Raw genomic sequence first — 17,990 nt, forward strand, 5'->3', positions numbered from 1 at the left:
CAGCCAAGCGTCCCAACCATTGCGCTCGCCTGTGGATTCGGGCGGTACAGGTGGATGCTACAGCAAACGATGCTTATTATCGTCGTGACTGTGTACGACTTTGCGCTTGCGTAAGGGGTGTGCGCGAGCTGTGCAGAATTTCGCTGGCATATATCTGAAAATTAGATTTTGTGTCAAGGGATGAATAATAGTATAGCCTAAAGGCACTACCGGTGTGCAGTATAAAAAAGAATAAAATATAGCCATCTATTATCGATGACTCCATAATTGTGCCAAACCAGCAAAGCTTTTTTTACTTTTTAGCTTTCCAGCTATTTTTTTCCTTGGCGTATTTTATTGAACGGCCATTTCAAACTTAAGCTGAGAAATCATCACCCATTTCCTAAATCATGGCAAACAAGGTCAGTAATCTCCTGAATATCGGATATTATAATAGAAAAAAAGAAATAGCGAGGGCAGTGTAGAAACATTTCGAAAATATTTCCTCATCTAACGCCAAGCGTTGAGTCAGCCACAAGGAATTATTACAGGGAAAATGAGAACGAATAGATTGAAGTATGAGATATTTCACTGGAGTTCCGACGTGCCGGAGACAAATAACGGAAACATTGAAGTCTAACGTAACTCAAATACGTTTCATGGATTTCCTTTTTAGTGGACCCTGTTCTAGAACACTGAGCAGCTCGAGTCACAAGAAGCGACTGATATCGCATACGCGAGGACGCAATGTTTGTGAACCCCGAAATAAAAATGCCAAATAATTTTAAAGAAAGAATGCATAAATCAGGTCCTTTTTAAAACCACAAAACCATAAATAAGAAGTGCAATTCCGCATTTGAATCACACATATATATTACGGCCCTATGTATCAAGATACAAAGAATAAATTACGCTATCGCACAAAATACTCATGAGGTTTTCCACCAACTCGTAAACAATACAGCATGCTGCATAAGTTTATTTTATGGAAATGTCCTATTCGCCACGCTAGTCTAACTGAGCTTAAAGTAAAAAGCACACTGAATATGCCAGACCAAGACAACCCCAAAATTTAGTAAAGTTGTTGCGACAGCCATTAAGAGCTCAGGTTTCCATTTCTATCGCACATGCTGTGTTATATATCTCAGCATTAACACGCGAATATGATACTGCGCTATCGATCCAAGTTCAAGTTAGGTTCTCCCCCAAGTCATGAAGAGGGCGGTGCACGGTTACCTCACGTAAGCGCCCCTTCCTGGCACCCAATTTGTCAGGCTACTATGAGCGCGAAGCAAAAAGCGCAGTATAACGTATCCAGCCAAGTGAGTTCCAATATTTGGTTACGCAAGCTATACCGATCTTCATCACAGAAGGAGCTGTTCAGTGCTACGAGGAGAATGATGTCGGGAGCGGTATCTAATAAACGCAGCTCTCGAAGAAAGGAAGGCAGAGGGGCGGCACAAGGAAAGAGGCGAAGCCAGTTATTTGCTTTGGTACTGAATTGTCTTCGCTTCTTCAGTGAGCGCGCGTTGGCGACCTTCATCGATGATGAACACTGTGGAGCCGCCGGCGCCACAGCACCCCGTAATTGGATGGACGCTGCATCCATGGTGCAGCCGCTGTTCTAGACGTTGTTATTGCTGCACTCGACTCTTATATTAAGAGGGTTACATCGCTGCTGAGCAGCGCAACAACATGCAAGCACATCTCTAAAAATACTGAACTGCAGTTGGACATTGGTGACGGCCTTAGGGGGGTCAAGATTGTTGCGCCATTTCGTAAATAAGTTAAATTTTGAGGTTCCGAAAACGAACGTCGAAAGGTCCTAACTTCCTTCATGAGCTCTGCATATGCTCACCAGGGATAAGCTAAACTCTTTTGTTTCATTCCAATCTTAATAATAATGGCTGTAAGCTTCTACGGGCATATCAGTGAAATTCAGAGCAATGGGACCTTCAAATCCACTTCACTCTTAAGGGGAAGGAAAAGAGACATACAGCAGCCTAAATTATTTGTCTAAGCATTAATAATCATTTTTACCGCCCTGAGGGAGAGAAAGTTTGCCGCACGAGCCTCGTGTTAAGGATAATTACGCCAGTTTTCTTCGTGAGCGTTGGGGTGTTAAGATCACTTGGGCGAAACAAAGTAACAGTGCGAAATACAAATTAGATAAAACTAGTTCGAAGGACGCCGTTGTGTGCTGCAAACCGCTGCTTTTCAGAGCCGCTACGTACGAGAATCTATTGCCGGCTCCCTCAGTAGCAAGAAACTACGTCTACTTTAATATATATTTCCTCAATTTTGTTTCTTTAATGCAGTCAGTTACACATCGAATTTCTTGCTTTGCGCATGCTAGAAAGGTTTAACTAAGCAAACCAAAAATGCAAAGAAACAGGAGCTTCAGAAACGGAAGCAGTGCACGCAGATACGTATTATACGTCCACTACATAACCCGTATAGATGCATCTCAAGGTTATAGGGCACTTAGTGTCCACCCGCGAATGCTAAGCATTGCAACCGCATTGACGGCAAAGGGAACGGCGCTAGATGTAGGAAAATGCCCGTCGGAAACATACCACTCTTCAACCTCAACTGCGAGCTCTGGAACGTCGATTTTTCCTGCACTCGCCTTTCTTGAGCAGTGGTGAGGGAAATAATGATATCAGTCTAGAGACCACATATTATAGAAAACGATTTGAAATGGACATCCATTCTGCATTTATTTTGGAGTGACGTCGGTACGATGACAGCATCATACAAAAACAGCAACCAACTATTCCCTGAAATCGCAAGGTAGCAGTATTCCGCGTAAAGCAGAGCCTTCACACTCACCGCATGCAACGGTTGACAATTGGCTTTGGCATACAGCCAGTACCGAAGTCCAGTCGCCAATAAGCCAGTGCTGCGGTTGTTCTCCATGGACGTTCGACCGCCATGGCTATGTCACCGAGCAATTGTGACAAATTCCATATGGCCAAATAGATCCTAAGTAGAAGGATAATGAATGATTTTTATAATATACGGTTCCACTAACTGCACGATGCGGAAATGCAAATTAAAAAGGCAGGGCGCCGACAATACCTGCAGGTGCTGCATGCTGCCTGCATCTCTAATGTGCGTGCTGCTCTCCACCAGCCATCGTACTGACTACGGAACTGTGTGCTCCCGTATGTTTCAACTCCAGCAGGATATGGGAAAGCTTGAACGGGGGAGTAAGCAAGACGACCAATGTTTACAATGTAGTGGTCCCAGCATTGCCGTTGTGGGGCAGGCGCACTTGTATATTTATCCGCTCATGACGCGCCCAGTAGACAAGGGCGCAAACCGATTGATACCAAAATGCGTAGCGCCTTTGTTCAGAGTACACACACCGTTGGTCCGCGGGGTTTGTGTTGCATACAAGAGCGAACAGCAGCGGCTAGCTTCAATCTAGTACAGATCTTGTAATCGCTGTCTCGTTGATTTTTAGTTCGTGTTTTCCTTCTTGCTAGAAGGTGTTCAAAATGCACTGCACAAGAAAATTTGCCGAACGTCAAAAAAATATGGCGTGTCGCTGACGAACCGCGCACAAGTAGTTTTAGGTAGCTCACCTTTTTGGGCTGAGGCCTGTTTGGGTGTTTTGGGGGGAGGGGGGGGGGGTTCCGTTTTGCAGCCTTTTTTTCTTTTTTGCTTTCGTGATTTACGCCCACACGAAAGCTTGCTGAGAAAGTCGATGAAGCTGCAAATATTGACTCGGGGCTTGAGGCCGTTACACTCTTACGCGTGGATTTAGGGGTCGGCCTTTGTCTTTGAGATGACGCGTTTTTTTTTGTTTGTTTTTTTAAAGGGGAAGGGGAGGGGGGGGAGCAGTATGTTGGTGTTAGTGCACCATTTTTGATCGGCGGTTTACTAGAATTGCCCTTCCATAAAATAAAAAAAAAGAGCCTGCGTTTATTTAGGGATTCTTTTTGTTTTACTTAGACCTCTGTCACGTACAACTGCCTCACTGATAAATGCGAGTACCATGCAGGATTTTTTTTCTACGTAGAACTGTATGCATTCTGTAATTTCTTTTACGTAGAACGTAATGCATTCTACGTAGAACTGTATGCATTCGTATTTACACTTGCAGTAGTGACTACCGGCAATGTAAACTGGATACAAAATGTGCGGCTGTTATCATCTGTGAATTGAACCTACGCTGTTGTGGATAGTTAAAAGTGGCAGAAATCACCAGGTTTGAACGTTTCTTCTTCTTCTTTCTGTTTTTATTTCTTTTTCTCTTTTTATATTTCTTTCTTCTTGTTCTTCTTCTTGTTTTTCTTGTTCTTCTTCTTTTGTTGTAGAGGAAGTCAGCGCCCGCATAGATTGAAGTATTGATTGCTCCCAACCACAGGCTTATTTGAAAGTAAAATGGAACCTTTCTTAAAAATAACGCTGATTTGCCTTCTGCTCAGCAATGATAAGCATGCATGATTTAAGCTGGCAAGTCTCCCAAGGTTAGCGACATAACATTTTGTAGCGGTATGACGTGCGAATTAAAACCAGTCCATTCCTTTCAAAAATTCATATCACCTTAATTTGTTATCTTCCTTCTCCAACTCCTTTTAACTACCAACTTCTCCTTTCATCAATGCCTTTCATGAACGCGGCGGCTCTTCTCATCCTCATGAGGCAACAAGGTATTCAAATGCTAATGAGCTCCATTACATCCAAACTCGCCGTCGATAGAAACTGCGTTTCTCTGGGCGCGCGCATTAAAATCTAGCGCACTCCAAGGAAGTTGAACAAACGAAAGCAAAATTCAGTGTAGAATAAAATAGCAAAAACACTGGACAAGAAGTTCGCTCGCTGTGTTTAATTGAAGCCAGAGAAATTGGCTGTATAATAAAAACTGGACGGGAAGGAGGATTGAAGATACACTCCACGTTTTATGCGAAGAACTCTTTTTCCAGTAAATTAAATTTTGGAGGGCCTCTGTTAACACACAAATGTACGCTTGCGTTCCTTCCAAAGAAGCCGTGCAATATGATAAGCTGTTCAGTATTTGTTCAAAAAACTAAGAGTTACCTCCAATTACATTTTCGGGGTCCAAGCTTGACATTCAGTAACCAGCGATAAGAAAGTAAAGCATAGTTATAGAATAAATTTACTGCATAGTACCTCTTTCGTTTCTTGAAAATTTTAAACGTTTATATGAGAACGTACATTTGTATTTGCCTTGTGAATTTCGCGTTCCTCTTGTAGTAAAGGCATTAGGTATTTATTACTGTCGGCGCTGCTAAGCTTCGCCATAGAGAACGAAAAAAATGTAATTTGCATAACAGTAGTAGAGCTAAGAACGTGTTTTAAGAAGCTGTTCTCAAGGCGCAGTTTATGTGGCAGCAGCCTGGTATAGAAGTCTGCAACGGTCTTCCTCGCGCGCACAGAAAATTTTCAGGTTTTATAGAACCAATTATGAACAAGCCTCTTTTTTATTCACGGAAAATCCTGCAAGCGTATATATTCGAGTGTGACTCTGTGAGATTGAAATTTATGCTGCGCTGTAATAATATGAGGTTGTGTCCTGTAAAGAATTTCCATTAAGCATAGACTCTCCATTTTTCTCTTCGTGATGTCGTTCTGAAGAGCAAATCTTATTGTCGAAGAGATTAAGCTATGGGCGGCCTAAATATTACAACAAATTTAACAGTATAATGCAGACCAGACATTACGTTATTTGTCCGTAATATTTTGGCACACCGGGCCGCTTAATTCCAGTGTTCCGAATCTCTTGACGGTAAGATGTTTCGCCCCGCCCTTTCCAATGGTAAGAACATCCACTAAGGCTAAATCAGCGCTACTGCATGACTTAGAAGCATACCTCTACACTTTTGACAAAGGCTGCACATAAAAAACTGACTTTGTGAACACTTTTTTTATTACGACCCAAGATAGTCTGCCAAGTAAGACCACGTTATACAGCAGTTCTAGTTTTTTCTTCTTAGCAAGAAGAGATAGCGGCTGAACAGCACGATTTTGCTATGTTCAAACTAAAATAATTTAAATTTACGAGTAACAAATACAGGTAAGCCGGGGAATTGAGAGGAAAGGGTGGCGCACCAGTACTGAAAAATAGATTCAGTGAACAGGGAGCAGAGAGGCAGGCATGAAGAAATTGAGGCATTCAGACGTTGGGAACTGTGACGACGAAGCTCAACAGGCAGCTCTATAAATAGCGAGCCCAAGATTCAGTTCACCATGTCTGTCGCAATGCCATAGCATAGAACATAGCGAGAGGAGCGAGCATTTTATGAACGCCATGTTGCGCTTTTTCATGTCACCACGCCAGAATATAGGAATGAGACTGCGCGCAGTGTGGATACAACATGGGGATATATCAGCGAACTGTGTGACGTTGAGAGCATGCACCTAGTCGATCCTCTAGCGGTATCTGCACATAAAAAAGATTCATGAGCTCTACAACAATGAACTCAAAAGAAACAGTATCAAGTTTGTCTCACTTATGCACAAGAACTGGCAGGCACAAACGCAAAAAACGCCTAGTTTCACATATGCAAATCGGTAGCAAAACTCTTTGCCCGCTAGACTCTGTGCATTGCTCATCTACCAACTCATCCTTTAGCATTCTTTACACGTTTGTACCTGAAGAAGAACGTCGAACTATCTGAAGAACTGCTTATAAGTGCAGCCCACATCACATTTCGCCTGTTCTTGGCTGTGGTAGAGTGCATTGCGGTTTGCTATACGATATGAACGTACATTTATCTAGCGTAAATCTTTATGTCAGCCGCTTATGTACCAGTTGAGTCAAAATGGATTGCTTCTTTTCGATTCCTACGAACATGCATCTTTTGATATCTGTCGCTCTTTCGAAGTCCTGCCACAGGTCCCGGAATTGGAATGACAATTTCAGTAAATAAATAAAATAAACGTTATCAGCCACACCGCGAACCTCTAATCTTCCAGAGTGTGGTCGCGAATATATCGCTCCCAAGCAGAAATATTTTGGCGCGGTGTGGAACGATTGCAGCGCCGCCTGTCCGAATTTGGGGTCATTATATGCAATGCCGAAATCGCACTTACTGTATGGGACATTTAGCGGAACGTACATTCTGCTAAACGTAGTGGGAATACACTAACGAGCAGGAACGTATTACCAATCTTAAGACGTTTTTGGATTCAATAGTGGTCAGGGCATCAAAATAGCTCCAGCATCACGAGCGGCACTGCTAGGGAAAGGTATCGGAATGACATCGCCGGTCCCATTTTGGTAATAATTCAGAAGTGCTAACTCGAATATCTAAAAAAAAAAAAAAAAGAAAACGTGCGCGGTTGGCTTTCGCCATGCTCTGCGGACGCTTACAATCTATCAGAGAATACCGCGATGAAGCGCTCATTAGGTGGTTTAACAAACAGTATGTGTTGCGAAAGCATAGCAACTCCTCGTATATTCACAACGTTTGTACCGGAAATCAGATAAAACCCGATCACCATAAAATATATGTTTGAATAAATGGCCAATCATTTAGGACACAAGACAAGTGCTGAACTGCATTTTGAAACAACCGGTAAAAGAGTACGGTTGAACCAAATTTTCCAATATGCACTCTTGCTTGTCATCGCTTCCTCGACAGGTAACTCTGGGTAGTCACGAGCCGTATGGCTCTGTTCGTGATCAGCGGGCTGCCCTAGTTTAGCTGCATTGATTATCGTTCACTGGTCTCGTTGCCTAGTGACGCTGTTATGAACTGCGCGGGAGTGGCCGCTTTTAGAGACGCCGTGGTCAATAGAAGCCAAGGCCGCGCGCTGCTGCCGACATACGCGCCGCCTACGGGCCCTCTAAGAAGGATCAAAGGGTCGATGAGTCATTAATTCCTGACACATGTGGTCTGGGACATTTGTTCGACGCTCCCGCTTTAGGCTGGCCATTGCTGACTTCGGTAGAAGGGGGGGGGGGGCACAATCGAAACAACCGCGTGTACTCTGTACTGCGGTTGATTGTCGACGTACAAAGGGTATATAGAGCTGCTTCGTGATAGCTTTGAACGCTCGAAGTGATCGAAGTGAGTGACTACACGAGTCGTTTTGTCATTGATGAACCAGCGGAAGGGCAAGGACGACAGAAGAAAAACAAAGTTAATTGACTTTACTAATTGCCTTTATTTAGACGTTACCCGATTCGTACGAATGGTAGCACATGGTCAACGCAGAGAAGCCCTGTAAACTGGTGGGTGTTCACAAGAAGGAATGCCAGTTGATATTGCACCTATATAGAGCATCTAATTTATTTATTTATTTATTTTATTTACTGATGTACCCACCGCGCCGTGCGACATTGCAGTGGTGTATGGGGCGACCAACTCCTGTTATTCTGTCTTCTAACGACACGGTTCATTCAACTGCGTGTCGATGTAGCAAGAGTCAAGAGGTTTAGCTTATTTATACTACTCTAACTCCAAAGGTTGAATAATGAAGACAGAACATGAGCTAGCCATGCGTGTAGGGGAGTTAAAAATTGCGAGGAATCAAAACAGTGCATTAGCAGAGTACCATAAACATCTCGGCTAGAACAATATTCTGCAAAATGTGGACAGTGACGCTAATATGACTAAGCCCGCTGCGGTGTTTCAATGACAGCAGCATTCAGCTACTCAGCGTGAGTTCACCTATGCCCAGCGAAAGCGGTGGACAAAACGTCAAAAAATGTCGCAGTACAGATACATATATATATATATATATATATATATATATATATATATATATATATATATATATATATATATATATATATATATATATATATATATATATATATATATATATATATATATATATTGTGAAAGAAGGCCAGGTCGAGACGCCGAAGTCGTGACGGCAAGGCAAGGTACGCCGTGCCAGCGTTTTAGTCTGATGGTGAACCCAGGCGCGTGCTGGAGCCAGCGCCGCGGGGCGATGACGATGGTATGTACAAAAGAAAGAAAAAGATATGCTTTTCTGTTTTCTTTTGGAATTGTTGCCCCTCCTGCCAGGACCCTTCACTGGGTCTGCAGTATGATCAAATAAATAAATAAATAAAAAAAAATATATGTGTGTGTGTGTGTGTGTGTGTGGGTGTGTGTGTGTGTGCGTGTGTGTGTGTGTGTTTGTGTGTGTGTGTGCGTGTGCATGTGCGTGTGCGTGTGCGTGCGTGCGCGCGCGCGCGCGTGCGCCCTGTCCGCACGAAGGGACCTTTAATATTCGGATCATGCACCCACCTTTTTCCTCTAGGGAAGCAAGATATTTAGGCTACGAAGAAAACTGCTAGATGTTCGCCTAATGGTTTAGGTGGATGAAAAAATAAAAAGGGAGATATTTTCTCTTTAGTGTGGCAGAACTAGAGCTTGTGATCAGCCAGTTAACATTAGCCTGATATCTGCAGCTTTTATGTTTGCCAGCAGCGACGCTCTTGCGACACGCTCATGTCTCAGTCGGCGGTTTGCGCGATGTCATTAGACATGTCATGGGTAGACCAGAAAGGGGTTCGACTTCCATCTATAGTATGGTGCACAAGTTGGCAGGCAGGAACCGCCAAACTGAGCTACACATTTAGATGGAAATCAAGCAAACCGGCACCCTTTATCTCGAGCCAGGCAGACTACTTCTAGGCCATGCACTCACTTTGGTACGGTTTTGTTACCGCGGTTTATATTTTTGTCGAATGATCTTTCATATAGTGCGGTAGATTACAAGTGTATGCTGATGAGTGCGCGCGACCCGAAACCGAAGTGAAAACCGAAGGCTAACGCTTGTATTTGGCCTAAGCACTTTAAATAAGTCGACACTCTCTTTTTAACAACGGATATGTTACGAATCATGATTACCTTCTTCAGCAAACGGAAGAACCGGAAATGGACATGGAAAAGTCCTAACGGAGAGACTAAAAATAAAATCGACTTCATAATGTGTTCAACCCCCGCCATTATGCAAGATGTAGAGGTAATCGGGAAAGTGCGATGCAGTGACCACAGGATGGTGAGGTCCCGAATTAGCCTAAATCTGAAGAAGGAACGCAACAGATTAGTAAGAAAGAAATCCATCAACGAATTTGCGGTGAGGGGGAGGGCAGAAGAGTTCAGGATCTCGCTATAGAATAGGTATTCAGCTCTAACTGAGGATGGCGACATTACCCTAGAGGCAAGGAACCATTACTGAGTGCGCGGTAGAAGTAGGCGGTAGGATAGTAAGAGAGGATACCGGTAAGCTGTCTAAGGAGACGAAAGATTTGATTAAGAAAGGCCAGAGTATGAAAGCTTCCAATCCAACAGACCAGATCGAATTGGCCGATCTATCAAAGCTAATCAATAAGCGCAAGGTGGCCAATGTAAGGAAATATAACATGGAGAAAATTGAGCATGCTGTGAAGGACGGGGGAAGCCTTAAAGCGGTAAAGAAGAAATTGGGCATAGGCAAAAACCAGATGTATGCGATAAGGGACAAGGCGGACAACGTCATCACTAATATGGACAAAATAGTCAAAGTAGCCGAGGAGTTCTATACAGATCTCTACAGTACCCAAAGTAGTCAGGACCGCAATGAGATTGGCGGTAGGGAAAAACAGTCAGACGTTCCACCAGTGACGAAGGACGAGATCAAGAAAGCACTAGAAACTATGAAAAAGGGGAAATCAGCTAGAGAGGATCAGATAACTGCAGATTTGCTGAAGGACGAGGGGGATATCGTGCTATAAAAACTGGCCACCCTGTATACGCAGTGCCTGGTGTCATCGACGGTACCGGAACCATGGAAGAGTACAAACATTATCCTCATTCACAAGAAAGGGGACTCTAAGGACCTTAACAGTTACAGACCAATCAGCTTACTGTCTGTTACGTATAAGGTATTTACTAAGGTAATTGCTAATAGAATCAGGACAACCTTAGACTGCAATGAAGCAAAGGATCAAGCAGGGTTTCGGAAACGGTACTCTACTATCGATCATATCCATACCGTCAATCAGGTGATAGAAAAATGATCGGAATATAACCAGCCCTTATACATAGCATCCATTGATTACGAAAAAGCATTTGACTCAGTTGAAACCTCGGCGGTGATGCAGGCATTGCGAAATCAGGGGGTAGACGAGCCGTACGTGAAAGTGCTGGAAGATATATATAGTGGCTGCACAGCAACTATAGTTCTGCATAAAGAAAGTAACAAAATTCCCATAAAGAAAGGTGTTAGGCAAGGAGGCACAATCTCCCCAGTACTATTCACAGCTTATTTAGAGGAAGTATTCAGAGACTTGGAATGGGAGCAGTTAGGGATAAGGGTAGATGAAGAATACCTCAGTAATCTGCGATTTGCTGATAACATTGCCTTGTTAAGCAACTCGGAGGATGAACTGCAAATAATGATTGATGACCTAGACAGGAAAAGTAGAAAGGTAGGCTTGAAAATCAATATGCAGAAGACTAAGGTAATGTTCAACAGCCTCGGGATCAGGAACAGCAGTTTACATTAGGTAGCGAAATACTGGAAGTAGTAGGCGAATATGTGTACTTAGGACAGGTAGTAACCGCAGATCCGGGCCATGAAAAGGAAATAACAAGAAGAATAAGATTGGGATGGAGCGCATTTGACAAGCACTCGAAGATTATGACTAGCAGCTTACCGGTATCGCTCAAGAGGAAAGTATACAACAGTTGCATCTTGCCTGTACTCACCTATGGGGCTGAAACGTGGAGGCTAACCAAGAGAGTTCTACTGAAGTTGAAGACAACCCAGAGGGCTATGGAATGAAAAATGGTAGGGTAACATTAAGAGATAGAAAGCGTGCAGAGTAGGTCAGAGAAATAACTCAAGTTACCGACATTCTAGTGGAAATTAAGAAGAAGAAATGGACATGGGCAGGACATGCAGTGCGAAGAGAGGATAACCGATGGTCGCTGAGGGTAACAAACTGGTTTCCAAGCGAAGGAAAGCGTAGCAGGGGGCGGCAGAAAATTAGGTGGGCGGATGAGATTAAGAAGTTCGCAGGGGTCAAGTGGATGCAGATAGCACAGAACCGGGTTAAGTGGAGAAATATGGGAGAGGCCTTCGCCCTGCAGTGGGTATAATCAGGCTGATGATGATTATTATACACAGGACCGATTCCTCCTGCAGACACAACCACAAAAGATGAGGCCAGGAAATTTTCCGATATACAAATGTATTCAATATTTGTATGCTGGGCAAGCGCCGTGTTGGCATTTATTGAGTAGGGAAGCCAGGCGTACTTACCGTCTTGCCCTAGCCACAGTGTCACCACACTTCATTGCGTAACACGCGTAATGCTAACGCGCATCTTCAGACCTGGCTAGACCATGCGCAGCCCCTTCTCTTTATTCGAATATGAAGCACTCGTTTAAAGTTCGGGTCCGCATCAACACCAGCCGCATTCTACGGATTCATATCTGCATGAACTTGCTGCAACCATCGTCCTTCTTGCGCCTCGCACTTAAAGTTTCGATCAAGGCTGTTGCTCTAGAAGCCAGTCGCACTTGTGTATGCAAATGTCGCATCTTGCGACCGCTCCGGTCCTCTTTCCTTTTTTCACCTAGGTAATGAGGCCGTTGCGAAAATCCGAAGCTTGTTCCCGAAATTGATACGAGAAAGAAAAACACTGCGCGCTGCCTCGCTGCAGTCGGTTTGTCTGCGTCGATACCATTCCTGTACGACTCTGGCTGCGGCAGCCCTCCGGGCATCATTGAGACTGCGATATTCGGGACGCAGCTTCGTGAAGCTTTTATGTTTCTTTCTTGTCCAGAGAACATCGCAGCCGAGATTCGCTGCTTCAAGAGGACATGTCTTAAAAACTGGTTTCATTGGGCGTAATAAGAGTTTCACTTTTATTCATGTGGATTTGTTGTCCTGTATCTCGCTTGTTTTTTTTTTTTTTGTTTTTTTCACTTAGCAAGACAAACCGTAGAGATCTTTGGTTTACCGACCTTTCAGGAGTACGCGGGAGGCTGGGTCTGATTTTTACAGTAATGCCAAGGCAAGTACAATCAGGCGCTGAGAGCATATTTTGTCTCAGGAAGCGCAGGCCTCCCTTCTGATTGATATAGCTGCGGCTGCCTGCTCTGTGCCTCGTGAGGTGACGTGAGAGAGCAATGGGAGAACAATGCTCTAATGCCTACAAAGTTGCGCTTTGCAGGTAAGGTGGACGGCGGGTTTGTTCCGTATCGGCTCGCCTTTTTTCGAGGGTTTGTTACCTCCATCGATAAAAAAAAAATAATTGGAGGGTCTCTTAGATGTTTTTAAAGAGGAGAATGACGAAAGCGTACGCTTCCTCTCCTATCATTTGCCTCTCCTTGTTTGCCTTTTATCGGTGTTCTTTGCAGTCACATATAATTACAATTGGTTTACAGGAAAGGAAAGGCGCAGTATCTGTCACACTCTCCGACAAGTGTTCATTTGGACGGTACACCATCGATCCAATCGCGTGGCGTTGCTTGGCTCGCGGTAAAGTGTGCGATTGCAGATGACCGGAATGCTAGACAAGACGATACGTCTGTCTGGTCGCTTCGAATTTTGCGGCTGGTGACGTCACTTCTCTGTCGACCAATCAGGTGCGCCGCTCGCGCGGACAGATGATGTCGACGACAGTATGAACCATTAGGTTACGCCTTAATATTCATCATCTCGCCTCATTTGTACTGCTGCCATAAAGGAATATATAGTTGCTCCAAAACTATCATGCTGCAAAGTGTTTTGCTGATCAGTGTAATTAAGCGTATATTAAAAAATCGTTTTCAAAAATATAGTAAAGTCAATTTTCGTCATAATCGAGGATCCAAATAATATTTCAAGAACTGGACTGAGCACCCATTGCACCTCGCAATAAAAATTAATATAGGAGAGCAAAAAGGTCAACCGTCACTTGCGTGCCCCAATGACGTTGCAAGAAAGAGCGAATTTGTTCCATTTTGAGCTTTCACCAACCCTACCAATGAGGTAACAACGACTCTATAAGCATGGGGTAGGCTTTGGATATTGTATATGATAATATATAAATAAATTCAGCAAAATACTAAGCCGAGTAGCTCTAAGCACTTCGATAAATAAAAACAATGGTTCATTATTATATTTAATTTCATGTCTTAGTTTACATAATTAAATATATTTTAGTGTCTGATATTTATCATGTATTTAGGATTGCTTTCAGGATAGTTCGATAAATATGAAAGAACCGGTGGAACATTAAATCAGGATTAGCTTTAAATGTTTTATATATAAGAATTTTGGTCCAATTCAAAACAATGCGGAGAAAAAAACTAACAATTCCAAAGCTTCAAATTTATCCAGCAATAAAGAACAGGACCAGGAGAATATAGAGAAAATTTTCAGTGACAGCAGTTTATGAATTTGTGCCAGAATACAGGGCTGAATATCTACAATTTTCGGGACAAGCGCTGAGTTTTATATTTATTTTTGTAATTATAAACAATATAATACAAACCTTTTCCAGTTCATAATATTTCTCAGGTACTGACAATTTTGGAGAGAGATATTAAAAAAAAAAAAAAAACGGCGGTGAAGCTTGACTTTTAAATTGGAATTAAAGTTGTCCTCTTTTTAACTTTTTTTTTCTTCAATTTTGGACGATTGTGATGCGTTATGGAGAAACAGCTTAGCAGTATAGAACTGCAAACGTTGTCTGAAATTAAGACGATAGCCTGCATATTAAAGAACAAAAGGTTGGATGCAATGAACTTAACGCAACATACTAGAATGCAAGGTTGAAAACAAACGTTTTTTGCAGCGCTTCCATCTAGGAGCAATGTTTGCGATACTTTCATACATCACTTGCTACAACAAAACAAGCGTATAATAGTTATTGTTATAAAAGAAAACGTTCCATACATTTATTCGATCACAAATAGTGGATAACAAATTGTTGCGTAAGCAGCAGGTATCCAAACGTGCAACTTTTTGAAATGCAAGAACGGCGTTTGCCTCCTCTAACGATATAAAATTTTTCCCCCGAGAAAACCAAGTCGTGTCATGCAAAACTAGCGTACCGTCTTTGCCAAAAGTAACCAGGCTGCGGGTTTCGCTTCTCGGACGAGTTGCAGAGAAGTCGTAGCACTCATGAAGCTGGAAAAATGTGAAAAGTAAAGTTGAGCTCCTGTCCTCACTTATTAACAATTTGTGATCCTCTGGTATTCAACGTTGGCTTCATAATACAAGCGAGAAACAAAACATGCAGCCTGGTTACTTTTGGCAAAGACGGTACATTCCTTTGTGGCGAGACATATGTCTATCCCATATAAATATTTTATTAAACACCAAGAAATTAGTTGTCGTTTAACTATGTTTAACCCTAGTTGAATTGCGATAGCAACGGCCGAAGCTTCTTTTGCTTGCTACATTATTCCTCTATCACGCCCTACAGTGTAAGGTGCTACATTATTGGGGACGCTTAAGCTCATCCTTTAAGAGTATGAAGCGAGAGCGTAAGTTTTCAGTCTGATTCTTTTTCTTCTCCCCCTCCTCCTTCCCTTCCCCTTCTTCTTCTTTTAATTCTTATGCTTCTTCTCGACTGTCCAAGGTCAAGCGTAGCCTCCTCCGGGACCACGCAGCCGCTAGAAATTTGGCGCAGCCATTAGAATTTATATAGAAATTTATATATATATATACACCGGGTGTCCCAGCTAACTTGAACCAAGGGTTACAAAATAATATATTTGAGGTAGGTCAGTGAAACCAATTGCATACAACTGCCAGCCTGTTTGCGCACTACAGGCATTTTTTTGTTTTGAAATTACTTAATTAGCTAATTATGTTAATTTCTCTAATTTATTAAATATCGACTTTAGACCAAAAATGTGAATTGGAAAGTTGTAGAGCACCTTCAAAAACCCCCATTCCATTAATTGCGATAAAGAAAGTCTCACGTGTATCTTTTTTTCCGGGCTCAGAGGAAAGCCCGCGAAATACAAATAATACCACGTGACTAGCGCATTTGTGCGCCGCGATTGTGGTGCTCTCACTCGTGAGTTGAGCGAACGAAATCAGCTGCGGCCGTGACCCGATGGTCCCGTTGCAGCGGCAGGCAGAATTGTTGGCGATGGTTCGAGCGAGCTCGAGCTCGCCCGTCGCCCCCGCGATTTTGGCCAGATTTGCGCACCGCAGCAGCCTACATCACGACAGGCGGATGACGATAAAGAACCGGCAAATGAAGGTGCAACGCTAATTTTAGTCGAGTCACATGATGTCATCTAGCTCCTTTACCCAAGCATGTATGCGCAGATTCAGTGGCTGATACCTTATCGTCATCCGTTTGTCGTGACGTTCGCTGATGGGAGAGAAGGAGGGTTTGTTAGAATCCCGGTGGTGTCGGCTCGCCGCTCTCGGTGCTACTTGCCCCATCACGTGGGCCGGCTGTCGGACGCGGGCGAGGAAGCCATCGCAGGCGTATCGGCCTGCCGCTTTAACGGGGAAAAGGAGACACGGCCGCAGCTAATTTCGTTCGCTCAAACCACGACTGAGAGCACCACAATCGCGGCGCGCAAATGCAATAGTCACGTGGTATTATTTGTATTTCGCGGGCTTTCTTTTGAGCCCAGAAAAAAAGATACACGTGAGACTTTCTTTATCGCAATTAATGAAATGGGGGTTTCAGAAGATGCTCTACAACTTTCCAATTCACATTTTTGGTCTAAAGTCGATATTTAATAAATTAGGTAAATTAACATAATTAGCTAATTAAGTAATTGCGACACAAAAAATTGCCTGTAGTGCGCAAGGAAGCTGGCAGTTGTATGCAATTGGTTTCACTGAGCTACCTCAAATATATTATTTTGTACCCCTTGGTTCAGTTAGCTGGGACACTATATATATATATATATATATATATATATATATATATATATATATATATATATATATATATATATATATATATATATATATATATATATATATATACCGGACATATGTTGAACGCATGCCATGCTTAGTATCCCTCTATCATAGTCACTAACAAAAGTATATTTCTAAGCCCGTCCAAATGGAACGCTTTCGAAGTCTACTATCGCAGTGCTCGTCCTCCGTAAGCTTTATCAAGTTCAGTTCAGCCTGACAGTAATATAAGACGCCAAAAGCGGTGGCTCAAATACAATTCGCGAATCAACAGTCAGAAATCTCGATCTCCGCAGCAGCGGCAGTGCTGAACGCTTAGGAATAAGCGTGACAATGCGGCGTGATGCCAACACAAAGTCATTCACTCTTTGGGGCTCTTCACTACTGAAGGACCGCGCATTTCTAAGATACATATTAACACACCAGGTTTGTGTCAGTTGCTGGCACGCAAGTGAACGTTTCATTATTATTTTCTCAATGTGCCGCTTGGAATCCAGCGCTGCGACCCATTGCAGGTTTTTTGTCGCCGCCTCATTAGTTTCAACTGCAGAATCGTTGGGAAGGTTTCCGGCGGCTGCGCGCCACCGCTGCTGCCAAGGAATGAGGGCCGCTGCTGTAGAGCGGTGCAGTTCTCGCGAAGCAAAGCGAATAACTCCTCGAGTCTGCCGACGCATAACGAGCAGTCTGCCTCATTATCCTGGGCGCCTGCCTGCGCACACAGACGGCCCAGTGCTGTCTCATCACTGCACGTGGCTTGCTCGTTTGCTCTGTTAGGTTTCCCTCCAGCGCTGTGCCTTGTGCTGATTTACTAACTATAGAGCATATGCTGCTCTCAGCGAGTGCGTAAAGTGAATAGTGAAATCGTGCTGCTTTGGTGGAGAGAAAGGTTTGCTCCAGTATCCACCCTGCGTGTGGGTTGAAACATAGTGTACATAGGCTTGATAAAAGATACGACCGAAAACTGTTCGTGAATTAAGCGGAACCAGTAAAATGAACCTGAACATGATAATCGGTGGTCAACCTTCCACGTTTTGTGCGCAAAAATCTCAAACTTCAGAACATCCATCAATTTAAAGCCCTGAAAAGAGCTTGAACTACATCAATCAGTTGAACTAAATCCGAATTTATTCATGAGATCGGGTCAA

The sequence above is a fragment of the Amblyomma maculatum genome, chromosome 6 (assembly GCF_055883805.1).
Source record: "Amblyomma maculatum isolate TAMU_Amacu chromosome 6, ASM5588380v1, whole genome shotgun sequence".
Classification (NCBI taxonomy): domain Eukaryota; kingdom Metazoa; phylum Arthropoda; class Arachnida; order Ixodida; family Ixodidae; genus Amblyomma; species Amblyomma maculatum.